The sequence below is a fragment of the Falco cherrug genome, chromosome 4 (assembly GCF_023634085.1).
Source record: "Falco cherrug isolate bFalChe1 chromosome 4, bFalChe1.pri, whole genome shotgun sequence".
NCBI classification, from domain to species: domain Eukaryota; kingdom Metazoa; phylum Chordata; class Aves; order Falconiformes; family Falconidae; genus Falco; species Falco cherrug.
In genome coordinates, this window is record NC_073700.1 from 43,234,866 (window position 1) to 43,240,865 (window position 6,000).

Here is a 6,000-nt window from a genome sequence, read left to right on the forward strand (position 1 = left end):
CTCACTGGATGGTATGGTTACTAAAGAATCAGACTGTTGAGGTTGGAAGGGACCTTTGGAGGTCATCTGGTCCAAGCCACCTGCTCAAAGGGGGCCACTTAGAGCCAGTTGCCCAAGACCATGTCCAGGCAGCTTTTGATTATCTCCAAGGATGGAGACTCCACAACCTCTCTGGGAAACCTGTGCCAGTGCTTGGTCACCCTTCTGGTGAAAAAAGTGTTTCCTGATGTTCAGAGGGAACCTCCTGTATTTCAGTTTGTGCCCCTTGCCTGTGCTTCTGTCACTGGGCACCACTGAAAAGAGCCTGGCTGTGTCATTTTCGCACCCTCCCTTCAGATACTTATATACACTGATGAGATCCCCCTGAGCCTTCTCTTCTCTGGGCTGAACAGTCTCAGCCCTCTCAGCCTTTCCTCACAGCAGAGATGTTCCAGTTCCTTAATCATTTTTGTGGCCTTTTGTTGGGCTCTCTCCAGTATGTCCGTGTCTTTCTTGTACTGGGGAGGTCAGACATGGATACAGTACTCCAGGTGTGGCCTCACCAGTGCTGGGCAGAGGAGAAGGATCACCTCCCTTGACCATCTGGCAATGCTTCCTGTATTGCAGCCTGGGAGAACGTTTGACACCTTTGCCACAAGGGCACATTGCTGGCTCGTGTTCAACTTGATGTCCATCAGGACCCCCAGGTCCTTTTTTGCAAAGCTGCTTTCAGCTGGGTGGCCCCAGCACATACTGGTGCATGGAGTTGTTCCTCCCCAGGTGCAGGACTTCACGCTTCTCTTCTTGTTGAACTGCATGAGGTTCCTGTCAGCCCAGACCTGTCGAGGTCCCTCTGATTAGCAGCATAACCCTCTGGCATATCAGCCACTCTTCCCAGTTTGCGTCATCTGTACACTGGCTGAGGGTACACTGACCCATGGTCCAGATCATTAATGAAGTTGTTAAACAGGACTGGGCCCAGTATTGATGCCTGGGGTATATCACCAGTTGCTGGCCTCCAGCTAGGCTTCGTGCCAGTTTTCAATCCACCTCAGGGTCTGCTCACCCAGGCTGTACATCAACAGCTTCTCTATGAGGATCTTAAGGGAGACGGTGTCAAAAGCCTTGCCAAAGTCTGGGTAGACAATATCAGCTGCTCTCAGCTCATCTGCTAAGGCAGTCATTTCATCATAGGTGATTATCAAGTGGGCCAGGTGTAACTTCCCCTTGATGGATCTTAGGGGGGATTCTTGCACAACGCAGTTCCTTGAACAAGTGTTAAGACTTAATAAGATATATTGTGATATCACTGTTGGGAGGAGAGCAGGAACAGAGATCACTTTCTGCCTGAGAATCTGTAGTCTGATCCTGACTGACATTACCATGCAGGAACCAGACATTTCTGGTAGGCTGGGCTTTTCAAAAGGAGATAGTTCAGGTGTCTGTGGGAGGTATGAACTATATACATCAGTGAAATAGATTATACTTCCAGTTTATGCCATGCCTTTGCCACTATTTTCTATCCTAAATATAAGCCAGTGTCTGAAACCATGACTTCTGCAACTTTCCATACTGATATCGTGGGTGCCAAAAAGGATTGTGGTCTTTAAAGAGAAAAGGGATTTTATGGCTGTACCCTTGAAATGAGGAAACAAAGACTAAATGGTTTAGAAACCTATGGGAACCAGAGAGCTCTTAACTGGCTTTCCTGTAGGAAGCAGTATTTTTCTTCTCCTAGCACAACAGGAGAGGTGTTGCTAATGCAGAGAGCTTTTCTGCATTAGCAATCGCTGTTGCCCTTCCATGCCTGCCATGGTGCCACCTGCACGGCCACAGTGCACTCCTTCACCCTGGTGTCTTCATCGTCCACTTCCCTTTTCCCCCTGCTTGCTTATCACATCAGAGAGCTTCTGCCTCAGACAAGTATTAATAAGAATGCCACACTTCTATTAAAACCATTGTTGCTTTTTTAAGAAGTGCTTGAAGGAACCATAGAAAATTCTGATCACTTCTTGGAAATGAGACTGAATTGCAGAAAAGCCTTCAGTGGAATCGTTTACTGGTGTGCTGCAGCATCAGTGCAGCCATGGCCACACAGGGGACATAAGGGCTGTGGGAACACCACATTGTATCAAGTTGCACTACACAAAACAAACAGTTGCATTTTACAAGGCTCCCTGCTATGGTTTACTTTACAGCAGCTCAAATGTGTAACCTGAAACATTTATTTTATAAATTTTATCTTTCTGAAGGAAAGGATGAGAATTCACTGGAGAACTTCTTTAACATCCTACTCCCAAAGCTAGTAAGTTCACTGCATCTAAACATAGGTTATATAGCAAGGTGTAGAGATGTACAGAGAAACATGAGGCATGGTGACACAGTGCTCTCCCAAGCTAAATAATTTTGCTTGAGAGCAACCTCAGAAGCAAGTTTTTCAGCATAGTGGTAGAACTATGTGATGAAAACTGCTCTACAATGCCATGCTTCTGTGCAAGGGCTTCACCTGAAAAGAACTTGCCTTGCACCTAGAAAATTAAAGCGGCATGGTCTCAAAGCTGCAGCAGAAGATAACTGGAGGAAGGTCATCATAACAGAAGTCAGGGGACCAGGCAAATGCGAACAATAACAGAAGAAGGGTAGTGTTAAAGACAACTGAACATAAGGGCCCTTAGATTTCTGTTACCGCCCTAACCACTGACACTGGCTTTTGGAAGGATCGCTTTGTTTCTTACTCTCTGACCTCAGTGGCTAGAAGTGTTGACCTTCGCAGGGGGCTCTTCAGGCACAAGCCAACAGTTATCTGAAGCAATGGGCTGATGGGACAGCAAAATTATGCTTTGGCCTGTGTAAGAGTGTGTCTATATGTGCAAGGGGAGGATGGGGGGTGGGGCGGGGCGGGTGGGGGCTTTCCTGGCTTCTGGAGGGAGAAACAATGATGGCAGTGAGCAGATCCAGCAGTGAGGAGGATGGTGAGAGTCAGAGGAAGGGCATTTGCCTCACTTTCTCTCAAGCTGTCTGATGATGCTATGTTAAGCCCATGGTTGATACTGGGAAGGGGAAGGGCAGAAGCAGGCAAGTCTGGGCACACAGGCAGGGGAGGCCTTTCAAGGGGTGGGAAACTGGCCCTGTGACGGTGCCCTCTGTTTCTGAGGAAGGCTGAGCCTCTGAGAGTTTTTTCTGAAGTGCTGCCAGATCCCTGCCTGTGGTCAGGTGTGGTACTTCATGGGATTATTAGAGGATTTCATTAGCAGTTGCTAAGGAGTTTAGCTCCAATGCTGAAAAGAGCTATATTAGATCAAAACATAAAATACTCATTTGGATTTTATTGATATTTACTTTTCCAAGACATTTAGATGTATCTGCAGTGACCAGTGGTTTATTGTGATGTGTAGGATGAGCCATGAATGATATATGTGTGTTGGTGTCAGAAGTTACTGACAGCCTATGACTGAGCCTTTCACCCCCAGAAACAAGGGATATGTGGCAGCTTAATTGAGAAACACGGTGGTAGAGATGAGATCCTGGGAATGGTAAACAGAGGCTAAGAATAAAAAGGCTGAACCAAGGACAAATCTGGGGCTTTAATTGTGAGTTCCCTCTGTGATTGGTAGAGTGAAGGGTCTTGAGGAATAAAAGTGATTCATCAAATTACTGACTGGCCTGGAGTGCCTTTGGCTTGAAACATAATAGTAACTTGAGATGCAGGGAGAAACAGCGCATTAATCTCCTCCCTACCACCCTTCCCTCAGCAGAAAAAAGCCAGCCTTGTCAGTTTTGTTAACGGAAGCTGCAGAGCATGAGTGACAGGTTAAAAATGATTATACGGTGGGTCCTTTGATTTTTGTGCTGCTTCTCTCAAAATTTAGCTGCAATTGGAGATCAGAGCAAAAGACAACTTGCTCCTAAAGAAACCAGCTGTTGCAAAGGCTGTGGCCCCCTCCCATTGCATGACTCAGTCCCTCTCCTGGGAGCTGGGATTGTTTGTGAAAGATGTGTCAAGCCAGCGCCTAGCTTGGCTGCTCCCATCTGGGAACCTCATCTAAGCACTAATGTTGGAGCTATATTGGTCTTCCAGGCCAGCGAGATAGATTTCTGCCTGCTCTGATCTGTTTGAATTTACTGGAGTTATTCAAGGACAAGTGTGACAGCAGTATACCTGGCAGAGCTGAACGGTCTGAGGATGGGGGAGCAGGGCAGGTGGGTGTGGGAAAAAGGAGGGAAGGTTGGGAAAGAGCTGCTTTCTTCCCTGTTATCAGGCAGATAGTGTCCCCTTCCCCACACACAGTGGATCAAGGGCTGCTATGATTAACAAGGCTTCTCTTCCTCAACACTTCACAAGGTAAAGGTTTCATTTTGATGGGCGTACACTTAACACTATGACTCATTTTTCTTGTCTTAGTAACTATTAGGTACTTAAGAATCTATTATACAAATAATGTACTCTGTATTCTTCTCACTGTTTCAAAGCTTTTACCCCTATTGGTACCCCTTATGAGCAAGGAAAGTGCTGGCTTTGACTGCCAGGCACACAGCAGTCACAACTCCTGCCAAAGTGTAGTGTCTGGAGCAGGGCACTGAGGATGGTCCTGGTTTCACTGTGTGTTGGCTCCAATCTGCAGGGAATGGTTCCTTTGTGGCAGTTGCAGAAAAGACCAAAACCTCCCTCCTCTTATTTAAAATTACAAACCCAGCTCCGTTGTTTTTTTTTCTGAATCCAAGCTCAGCAAATGAAGAACTCTGGCCAAGAATTATTTTACCCACTGACCACAAATAACAGTAGGAACAATGCACTAGTTGTCCTCTGTGATGCTCAGTCCCAAAAGACTGGCCTCTTGCTTATTTTTAACAAGCATATTTATGTGCTCCAAACCTCATCCACAGGAATGAAACCAGCATCATCTTAAATTCAGGTGGTGTGAGCATGAATGACTTTGTCTGAAAAAAACCAAAATTTGCTTAGTTTTCTAAGTATGCTTTACCAGTCAGCTAAGTAAACCTTTCTTGCAGAAGAAAGGGGGGCTTCAACACTCCCTTCCCCCCCCAGCACAGGCACAGATCTCCTGTCACATGAATGGAATAGGCTTGATGGCCTGGTGATAGAGATCCCAGCTGTTTCAGGGTTTTCTCTTGGGTGGAAAGGGACTTGCAAAGCAGTCATGTTTGTGCAGGGAGGTATTATGTCAAGAGCAGGGTGAAGAATTTAATGTTCGTCCTGGCATAACAATGACTTGGCATGGGCTCAGTTCTGCTCAGCAGCTTCATTTCTGGGGGCCAGCCTGTCAGCTCAGGAGGAAAATATCTAATCAGCTGGTCCAACTGCTGTAGGGTAGTGTTTTTGAAAAAAACTGCCGTCAAGTTATAACATGTGATTTATCTTCTAATGAAATAACATCCCCACCCTTAAATCATAGTTTAAGGACACAGAGACTCTAATGAGCCTTTTGTAAGTAACATTCATAAAATCATTCACATGTGTCATATGACTGTGCTGGAGGTTGCTAAGGCATTACCCTTCTCTTCAGAGGCTGAGACAGGGTTTGAGTGTGCATGTGGTGTCACACCAGGGAGGTGTGATGCATAAGGGTGTTGATTTGCAGTACAATTTTTGCATCCCAGTCACCTGAGCTGGAACAGTTACAAAGCTCCGTGAACTGAGTTCATGCACAGCAGTTTCATGGGCTGACTGTGCAGCACTTTTTTTTACTTTTTTCCTTTTACAATTAAATAAAAAAAATAGAAATTATGAGATAACTGACACTGCAAACACTAAGTTAGTGATAATGGTGAAAGCAGGAGTGCTGGGGATGTGGAGCCGAGGGCAGGATACAACAGAGCAAACAAGCTTGAAAAGGCATCAAGGAACAGGAGGTTTACAACATCCTCTCTGTCTTGCTTAAGCCTGCCTGTGCACATGATGAGTGAAGGTAACTTGGGACTAAGCAGACACCCACAGCAGTATGCTACAGGGCGCTAATAAAATTGCTTTCTGCTAATTGTCAAAATGGTGTCCTTTGCTGA